The following is an 11,344-nucleotide window of genomic DNA, read 5'->3' as shown; positions in this document are numbered from 1 at the left end:
TTTATGTTGGCTGCCGCCAACTGTGGCTCGTTCCTGGTCGAGGCCTTGCCGGCATCCTCGGACCTCACTTCACTCGCCTCGGCGCCGCCGTCCGGGGCCTCGGTGTTGCGTGCCATTGCCTCCTTCCTTCGCTCGAGAAATCAATTGAACCTAATTTCTATTTTCAGACGACTTACCTCCAGCTAAATTGGATGAATTAGAGAGTCGATGTATAGAAGCTTTGGCTACAAGAACTACGTGAAGAAAAAACAAACTGAAACCCAACTCCTCTCGAAATTAACTTAAAGCGAGGTCATGCCTCTTGCTTAGCCGGCCAAGCATACAACCCAGGAGAAGGGGTCCAAGTACTCTACTAAGCAAATCAATATACTATTATGTTTTTTTTTCTTTTGGAATTTACTACTCCCAGTATAATATTGTACTTAACCAACAACAAGTAATATGGATGAGAGGAGGTATTATCCAATATATCTAAAAGTTTATTACTAAATATGTCAATAAAATACAAAGCTCAATAGGTAGGAGCACCATGAGTCACATACTTCAACACCGTAGCGTCTAGTGTGAGGCTTCTGGAGAAGCAATCGCTAGTCCAGGGGCTCATACTTTAGTGCTACAATTCTTAGTGCTCACCTTTCCTAAACCAAGAACGGGAAGTAAGAAGAAGAATGTATCATCTAAATTAGTCTTACTACCCTCAACACTTCTTGGGTGGGGTATTGTTTGTTATGTTTGATAGCTAAAAAAATAAATTCTAGGATGTGACGCAAAACTAAAGGGATGTAATGAATCCAGTCAAAAAAAAACTAAAGGGATGTGGACAAAGGGAGGGGAAATAAATACGATCCACTACGTATGATCTATGAAGTGCATCACCAAAGGTTGATAAAAGCATCAATATAATAAATCCAGCCATTAACTGAATTAAAAATAAAAAGATTCATATCGATGCTTTAAGAGGTAAATGATGGGAATTGAACCAGTATATTCTTCTTCTTCTTCTTTTTGCGGGGAAACCCGTATATTCTTCTTGGCAAGGAGATGCTATAGCGTATTTCCATTTTGGTTGATCAACTATGTTTGGGTCGACCGCTTTGTTTAATTTTCTATTATACTCTATTTTCCTTTATTCGAGCATTGGCGTTTCATAATACTGAAAGAGAAATGATTTTTTATGTGGAATAGTAAAGGTTAGGCCTCGTTGATAAGTGATACAAGATCTAATGCATTTCAACTCATGGTTATGGGCCGATATTATTTAGTATGGAATATTGTCTCTTCCAAGTAAATAATACCTAGTCTATGATGACTGGAAATGGTTACTGTGAAATATAAGGCCCATACCTAAGGACATGAAAATCATAATAAATGCCTCTACAAGTTGTTGCAGCAAAGCTGAAATCATGGCTACCACTAAACAATACCTAGATCTTATCCTTGGTTTGGTCCGCCCAAAAAATATCAAATTACCGTCTTGGCTACATCCGCCCCTTATGTAGCTAGAGGATCTTTCTCCTCTTTTCCATTGAACAATATATATTATGTTTATTCTAACCCTCATCTTTTGATTGAGATATTGGGCATCCAATGAAACTCTTTAAAAATGGAGGAAAGGAGTAATCAGTCATGACACACAAAAATGAATCTTTTTAGTGCATTATTATTTGCAAAACAATTGAATTGTGACTCTAATTTGATCTCCTTTGTGCTCTGGATGAGATTAAACAAAAAATTAAAATTACTCAATCAATGATCCAACTCATCCCTACGCCTATTGCAATTACACACTCGCAAACAGTACCACTAAATTAATAGGAAACAGGCATGCACGAATAGAATCAGCTAGCGTTCTTTGACTAGCATAGTGTGATGCATTTCTTGAGCTTTTGAATCCAGAGGTACCAAGATATATCTATCTCATATAGAATATCATATCATATCCACTTGGAAACTTGGTTGCTCTCCTTCAATACCATATCCAAGATGGTTGAAATTAATTATGATAGGTACTAGGGATATTGCTTTCAATTTGGTGAATAGAACTCTACTTATGTTTTATTACCATGTTTTGGTTAATCTCCTCTACAGATGCTATCTTGAAATATACATTGCTAACACCATAAATATCCTCGTTATTTCTACTGAGATTGGGCCAAACAACAAACCATGGTGTGCATCACAAATGTATAAATCAATCTGATCAGTTGTGACGAGTTCAGATTGGCTGGTAGTCTCTCTCCAATGAACATCATAAATAATATACTGTAGGATATCTTAACTACATTTTTTATGTTTAATTTCATGCAAAACCTGCTATTGGACACAAATTGGTTGGAGCATTTGGTGTACACCATATGGTACCAAGTGCATTGTGGTGAAGATATCAACTCAAATAGCTTATATTCATGTCATTTTTGTGTTTCTCGATGATAATTGTACGACATGATATTTTAATACCAACTATAGTGTCAACTTATCTTGAATCTATTGTACCTTGTAAGACATATTGGACCATGAAAAAGGGATAAAAAACGTGACAATTGTCAAAAATAAAATATTGGTACTCTAGAAATTTCTATAATCTTTCTTACTTTACATCATTTTTTTTTAGAACGAAGGCTCAAGAGGAGCCCGGCTTTGAATTAACAAAGCCATCAACCGGCCAGGATTACAACTCCAAACAACACCAAACACCAACTAAAGAAAAATAAAACATACAGCAAAGATACAGAGGCGCCAGGGAACAGCTCACAATGCACATACAACAAGCTAGTCAGAAAGATTGGCGTAAAGCATATAGCTTGGAGATGCCACTATCCTCTTGCACGCCGAAAATCAAGGCGAAAGCGAAGTCCTGGTCAGCAGAGTGCACCGACGATGATGCAAGGCACGCCGTTGCCAAAACCTGGGCTTGAAGAAAGACACACCCATCCAGATCCATCGTCAAAGAAGGCCCCTGCCTCCTCGCCTGGCTCAAAGGCGCCGCACCGTTGAGCGATGGCCATGCTCACCCTAGAGCCTAGATAGATGGCCTCGAAGAAACTCTTGTGCGGAACCAGGCGTTCCCGACATGTCGACGACGAACTTACCTAGAGCAGAGCAACACCAAATGCCCAAGTTCTGACTTGGAAGAGGGCGAGCGGTCAGAATGCACAAATGGGCAACAGCTAGGGCCAAGACCAAATTGGGAGCTTCGGCTCGCTCGACGAGCTGAAGTTCAGCCACCGTAGGAGGGGAACCCTATCCCCTCCCGTCCTGGAAGATCCAAGGGCACCGGAGGAATAAACTGCAACCCGGCGAAGAGCACCATAACACCTTGACCCAGCACCAAGGAAGACACCGCCACCGTTGGACGCACGCTGTCGCCGCCGACACACTCCACCAACACCACAGCGAAGCCCCCACCCCATCTTTGTTCCCAAAACAGCGCCTTCAAGAAGGTTACGGCGCCAAGGGCGTCGCCGCTGCCCAACAAGATTGAGGATTTCTCCCGGGAGACAAAGGGGAGGGGGATGGGGAGCAAGACCTGATACGGCGCCTCCGGAAAGGTGTGCGGCGCCCGCGGGCGTCGCCGCCGTCGCCGCCGGCAGGGCAGGCTGGTGTTTCCCCCGGTCCTGCATCCGGACACCCACTCCCACCCGAGCAGACCGAGGCCCCTCGACGAGGCAAGCCGGATCTGGGGAGGGGAGGAGCTTGCTGGAGAGGGATGGCAGTGGGTACGACCAGATCTGACGCAGCCGGAGCACACGCAGCCGCCGCGCGCTGGCCTGCATTCTTCGGGGATCTTGCCGTCCACACGGTCGAGAACCGCCGACCTGCGCCCGCGCCACCGGATGCCAAAGCCGGCGACGCCTCACCAGCCGGGGCCGCCGCCCCAGATCCAGAAGCCCCCCACGGACGAGGCGAGGCGGCGAGGGCCCCGCCGCCACCTTCATCGACTGCGCGCCAAGCTTGCTCGGCGTCAGCAGTCTCCGGCGGCGGCGAGGGGAGGGCGAGCAGGGGAGGGAGGCGGCGGGGGTAGGGTTTCGCCCCTCGGGTCGCCCGAGCGGGGCGACACGAGGGAGAGGGGGTTTAGACTTCTGCGAGTACTTTACATCATTCACTTGAACAATTTATTAAGATATTTATTAGAACATACACTTTAGCGACCTCTACCATGATATTTAAGAATGATAAAATACACATGACCACAAATTCATACACACTATTTACATACACTATATAATTCACAAAAATTTCAAAAATCAATTCAACACATATGATACGTCATTTTATTCCTGTTCACATTTTATGGACTTTTGTGACATGGTTTTGGTAATGGGCATTGTTTCAAAAATGATGTAATTCTTCTTAGTAAATATAGTTTAAATTGAGAAAAAAGATGGTCATTTTTTATTAATATACATTCCAACTACATAAAACATAACATTGTAATAAATAATAGAAAGCATACACATTAAAACTGCATTAAAACTAAGTAATACAAAACATACACATGCCAACTAAGTAATAGAAAACATACACATTAAAACTCCATTATGGTAAAACCAAGTTTATGAAGTGTAAAATTTGAGTATAAAGTGTACTTATTTGATCTCAAACAAACAGAACTATGCTTGAAAAGGCCTCACCGCAAACAAGAAGCTACAATCAAAGGCAACTTGTAATTTGAAAATCAAAACAAGCTAAATGATTACTAACTTCCTTCTTTAGAGAAAGAAGATTATATGAATTTTGTAGTTTGTAAGAAAATTAGTAGAGATGAACATAAATATATGGAATTTATTTAGCATTAAAGTTAAGGTCTCTGCACAACTAAATCAAGATTGAACAACACATATTAACTCCATGACATGCATATTTATCATCAAGATTCCATGGTTGATTCTTATTTTGTCAACAACTTTTTCGCTTTGGATAAGTCTTCTAAGTTTTAGGCTTGTGTGTCAGGTTGGGTTCTCCTAACATACTAATATTGTGTTGCGGGCATGGCTCTCGGACTTCCGATATAAAGTCTCGAACAAACTTATTTTGACCTGCCATTTGATCATGTCGATCATCCACGGTGTAGCCTCCTTTTATGTTGCCATATTTTCTATCTCCCTTCTCTCCGATCACTACCCTAACACCAATTATCTAACAATGCCCTAGGCATAAAGAATCCAGCTACAACAAAACACACATTTATGCATTTCCATGCAAACAAACTACACACAATGGTGTAGAGTGACAATGGCATCGTATATAGGAGAGATGGGGGGCAACGAAGTTGCCAAGGAAATATGGGAGGACACAACATATGTGGTCAAACTTGAAAAGAGTAGAGAAACAACGAGGATGGGGTTATACAGATGATGGAGAAATGACTATGAATATAAAATCAATTGTTGGCTACCACATTAAGTATTTTAATTCAATGAAGAAATCATCTCCTTATTATGCATAAGCATGATTAAACTATAGCAAATCCACATACTATTGCAACACATAAGCATATTTTTTAGGCCAAATATTTCCCTTGTTTCATTTACTAAGAAGTAAAATGGTTACATAAGTTAAAGCACCTCCAAAGGCACCTCACCAGAAAAATACTACTAAAGCCTACTCTTCCACCATTATTCCGCCAAATTTCACAACCGACAACCTTACCTTTGACTCTAGTCATAATGAAAGAAGGTGTATGTGATATGTTAAGGAATAATCAGGCATTGTGCCTATTCCAAAACTTTCCCTTTTAGACGCCTTCCAACGGTGATCCAAGTTTGTGCTCTGTTTGTCCACCACACCTTTACTAAGGATAGCTATTGCGACGACAAGGTGTATAAATTGTAAAGCCAAGCCACGAGAGGACATACCCCCATATTTTCCTAGGGAATCATTCGATCATAAGGTGATCTATGATTTCCGAATAAGGCGGGCTAACCCCATGAAACACACAATTTCAATATCCCATTACTAGCGGTGGTCAACTATCCAAAGTGTGTTTGAGACCATGAGCCGCTTTCTTGTGCATTTTAGAGATATCCATGTGCTCTGCAATATCGGTCTCGTGCTCGCGGTGGTCAGCGGGCCAAGGAAAATCCTGCCTCACCAAGAGTTTTCAGCTAGTTGTGGCCCAAGAGAGATTAACTAGTTTGGCAACACAATATTTTCAAAACCATAGTAATCTAAAACTTTAGCATTCTAATGCATCAGCAATGAATACTTCAGTTCCTAAGAACTGCGATTTTCTCAGTTTGGTTTATAAAAAGAGGTCAAGGCATCTTTCTCATATACTAAAAAAAGGTATTGGGGATACTAATATTTATAGAACTATGGTATTGTTGAAGCCAAACAAATCTAAGTTTTAAAAACCGTGGTCTTTAAAAACCCATAATATTCTTCAAATAGTAAAAAAACTAAAAGAGCTTGAAGTGAAAATGCATGCTAAGATTGATTGGTTGATGACATGGATAAACTGTCAGGATGAGATGACATGTTGATTATGCGGCACACATGCATGACTTATTAATGTGGATGTGTTGCAAGATAAACAAAGATAAATAGTGGAATGAAGCATGAAACTAAAAAACATAGAAAACGTTAATAACTAATGATGTAGCATATGTGATGAGGTGACATGTGTGCAACTTGAGAAAAGTACAAGTAGTAGGCATTATTTATTTTGCTATATAGGAAGTTGAGCTGTCAAACACATCATGTGCGATCTTAGTCCAAGCAGTCACATCACATCACCGTGCAACCAAAATTCGTTAATACTCGGCTAAACCTAAATGGTGAAGGAGTTATGAGTAATATTTTTGACCAATCGACACTGTAAGATGACACCATATCTAGCATAACTCAAGATTCTTGCAAAAAAATTGTAACTCAAGGTTAACTAGAAATGCATGTGGTCAAACATCAAGTGTTATAGTGTCACAAACTAAAGAGTTGTTGCCTCTCGGTACCATGGACAATGTTCAGCACCAGCCATGTAACCAAACTACTCTATACGCGTGGACATTCATGTGGTAATTGCATTTGGGCAAACATACAGAACACACCAAATTGCTTATGTGTAGATTTGATTTTGCCATGATATATGCACCTTCTCATTCAAACTTTCCCTGGAATCCTCAGGAAATAAGGATCTCTGTGGCGTGCCGCTCAATTTTGCGTGCCCTCCAACAACATCTTAATTAGCGCCTCGTCGTCACCAGATTCATGGGTGGAGATGGGTTTAAGGTAGTTTGAGAGTCGAATAAAGTAATTTTTCCAAGATATCAACAATTTATAGGCAAAGGCTATGAGTGCAGAAGCTTGTTCCGCTTTTCCCTTTTGCATTTTCACAATAAGTCAGTAAACCAAATCTATGCTGATGGTAATGATGATGCTTGAGTTTGGTACTCTAGTTTATGCCACGTTAATTTTGGTTTAATGTCTCGGCTATCAATTATGAGTTTAACTCTGAATTTCACTATCGCCAAATGTTGTAAGTGTTATAATTGTGTGCAATCAAAGAAACCTCAGAAGCCTCACATGGCAGTCGAGGAGATAAACTTGGCACCTCTAGAGCTCATTCATGATCTATGTGAGACGAATGGTGTGTTGCCAAAAGTTGAAAATAAAAAATTCATGATGTTCATTGATGATGCAACTATCTTTTGCTATGATTATCTGTTGCAAACTGAAGACAAAGCTTTTGACTACTTTAAAATCTATAAGGTTGAAGTAGAAAAACAATTAGTGAGAAGGATCAAGCATTTAGGTCATATCATGGTGGTGAGTACTTTCCCAAAACATTTGATGAAATCTGTGAGGAACATGGTATTATTCATGAGAGGACACGTCCCTATTATCCCCAATCAAATAGGGTAGACTAGAGGAAAAAATGTATGTTTACTTCAATGTCATGTTAGACACTGTTGGTTTATCTGATGCTTGGTGGGGGAGGCTTTCTTGACTTCATGTCATGCCTGAATAGAGTTCCTAAAAGAATAAAAATAAGACCCCTTATGAGGAGTGGGTTGGAACAAATCCATCATTTTATTATTTGCGCACTTGGGGACGCTTGATGAAAGTCAATATTCCAAAGGGCATCTTTGTTCTCAAGAGCAACTTGCAAGGCATCATTAATTTTAACAAAGTCAAATTGATAAGAAGACGTGGCTTCCTCAAGTGATACTATAATGAAATTCCCTTCATGTATTTCGTGCTCGAAGAGTTCAACTCTCTACTTTTCCTCTCTGAGGAGGTTTTTGACGTTCTCAAAAAAATCATCACGTTCGGTGAGTGACTTAAGGAGCCAAAACAAGCACGAGCTTCACCATAAAGAGTCTTCATGAAAGCCATCAAGGAATCCTCATCATTATCCACACCACCATCACATTCATCCTCCAACACCTCACATGAAACATTGGGAGTGTGGATGGTGTGTTTAGAAAGTTTGGACTTTGTTTTTACCTCTTTAGCAATGAGGCATCAATGAGAAGGGTTTGTCCTCGCTAGGGGAGTCGAAGAGGCCGGTGGAGGACGAGGAGGTAGTGGCATGCACAACAATGGCGGTTGTTCCCACATGATCATCATCACCGCCATCTTCATCTCCGGACATGTACTCCTCATGAACAAGTGCCTTGTCATCTTTCCTCTTTGTGAACTCGGTGAACTTCTTCTTCTTGAGCACAAGCTTCTCGGACTTGTCTTCACATCTCTCATATGGGCAATCATGCACAGAGTGTCTTGGACTATCGCAATTGTAGCACTTTCTTCATCCAAATGATCTTCCTTGAAGATTCTTCCCTTTGTTTGCCATGGTACCCGGGTATTTCTTGACCAAGAGGGCCAAGTCTTATGCAAAATCATTGGCTAGGCAAGAGGTGTCACCCTCTTCTTCACAACTTTCTTCAACCTCATCTTCTTCCCTTGGAGGACGAGCAACCACCTCCTTGGCCTTCAAAGCAAGGTTTAAATTGTTGGTTTCTTGAGCAATGGCAAAGGTCTTCTTGGAATTTCTCTTCAAAAGAACATGAGTGGAGAAGGTAGACACAACTTGAGCTGCGGTAAACTTGTGGTAGTCCAGGTGTTGGTGTATCATCGGCATCGTGGTATGTTCCATGATAACCATGGAATCTATGAACTTGTCCTTGGTAAAATCATCATTTTCCCAAGAGCATCCAAAGGGTCTCAAATCTAGCACAAGAGAATTCAACCTTCAATACACTTCTTCTGCGATCTTAGCATTATTTCTCACAAATAAATTGCCTTCTTATTGAAGTAAATCCAACCGAGATCTCCGAATTGCTTCATCACCCTCGAGGGCCTCCTCAAGGCAATCCCAAATTTCCTTGGCGGTCTTGAGAAGAAAAATGAAGTCACTATAGTCATCGGTCACCGCGGTGCGCAATATGTTGTGGGTGGTGGCATTGAGTTGATCATCAACCGCTTCCCTAGGAGTAAGATTCATGGGATCCTTGGGGTTGAATCCGGTGACCAAAATCCCCCATAGTTGCGTAGATGCACTGCGAAATTGAGACTCCGTATCTAGCTTCCACTTAGCAAATGTGTTAGCTTTCAAAGGGGGCGGAGGCCCAAAAGGATTAATGCGAGGGTGTGCAAGGGTTGAGGAGAATAAAAAGGCTCCACAGCATTATACTTGGGAGCGGGCATGCGACCTAGTGATGCAAGTGGTTCCCTCGAGTTCTCTACATCATGAACTTAATTTGGATTGAATGAGTGTGATGCGGGTGTAGAGGCTTTAAGCGATCATCGATTTCCTCTTTAACCGAGGAGCAAACCTCTTTCAACATTGCGGTTTTGTGGTCCGCAAACATTGAAAGAACATCTGCCACGGTTAAAGGGGCAACTGGGTTTATGGGGCTACGGGAGAAATGGCTTGAGGTATGGCGACCTCGGTCGCGGCAGGAGATAGTTTTAGACCATATCCTGCAAGTAGTGATGCACCTCCCATATCCTCAAGATCGTCCATATCCTTAAGGATGTAAAACCTTATATGAGAGCACAAGGCTCTGATACCAATTGAAAGGATCCACACGGTCGACTAGGCACTACTAGGAAAAGGGCTATAGATGGAATTGACACTAATGGCGCACCAGACATGTGGTGCGCCATTAGTATATACTAATGGTGCACCACACCCTGATGCGCCATTAGTGTTGAAACTACTAATGGCGCACCCTGCTCACGGTGCGCCATTAATACCAAATTTTTTTTTGAACTAGTGCGCCTGTCCAAACATACTAATGGCGCATCCTCTGGTGGTGCGCCATTACTAGTTGTAACTAGTAATGGCGCACCGGCCGGAAGGTGCGCCACTAATGTTATTTTTTTATTATTGTTTTTATTTCCGTTTTTTGCAAAAGTACTAATGGCGCACCATCTGGGGGTGCGCCATTAGTAACCTGGATTACTAATGGCGCATTTGTTGCTGGTGCGCCATTAGTAAGTGGGCAGCAACATGATATTTTGGACAGCCTCTCCTCCCACACTCACTTTCTCCCCAATTCATTCTCTCCACCGCCTCCTCCTTGTCTCGGGTGCCTCCTCTTTTTCACCTCATTTCCACCATAGATTCATTCAAATTAAGTGGTTAAGTTACCTTGTTTTGCTAGGTAAGTAAGGGGGGAAGCTATATTTATGTTGTTCTCCCTACAACAATGTGCACATGCACTTTTTATGGCCTAGCTAGATCTATGTATGTTCGTGGTGTTGCATATGTTTGTGGTGTTGCATATGTGTTTGTGTTTGGAGGTGTACCGGTATTTGAAATGCGATAGTTGCCAATATTTTGCCGGAATGTTGATTCATTTCCGTTTCGGCGAGAATTTTGGCATTAAGCATTCTTTTTGGTCCTATTTTTAGGGAAAGTCATGCCAAATTTTTTTCTTGGTTCTAAAATATCGTTTTGCTCTACCCCGTAGGCGACCATGGTCCGCACGATGACCGAAGGCATCGTGAATAGGTTTTTGAGGTCCGCGAAGGCCGAGATGCTTCAAAAGAACGAGACAGAGATAAGATGTCCGTGTCGAAGATGCAAGCTGAATAGCCTTATTGCGGACCCGGATTCCGGGCAGGTGCGGGACCACCTACTCTTGCGTGGTTTCATGGATGGCTATCGGTGGCAAGGTGATGAAGATGACTACGAAGTCGTCCATGGGGGCCGGGCAAGAAATGAGGAAGGGCAACAAGACAACCACCGCGGCTCGGGGGGGCGAGAAGACGAAGAATCCTCAGGAGATGATCACGACGGTGATGCTATACACAGTCATCATGTAGAAGATGCAGGACATGATGATGATGCCGGCGGAGCAGACAACGCTGGACCATCGATGGGCTGGGTGCAGGA

The sequence above is a fragment of the Triticum dicoccoides genome, chromosome 7A (assembly GCF_002162155.2).
Source record: "Triticum dicoccoides isolate Atlit2015 ecotype Zavitan chromosome 7A, WEW_v2.0, whole genome shotgun sequence".
Taxonomy (NCBI): Eukaryota; Viridiplantae; Streptophyta; class Magnoliopsida; order Poales; family Poaceae; genus Triticum; species Triticum dicoccoides.
The sequence above is the reverse complement of the archived record's forward strand: the minus strand, read 5'-3'. Positions refer to the sequence as shown.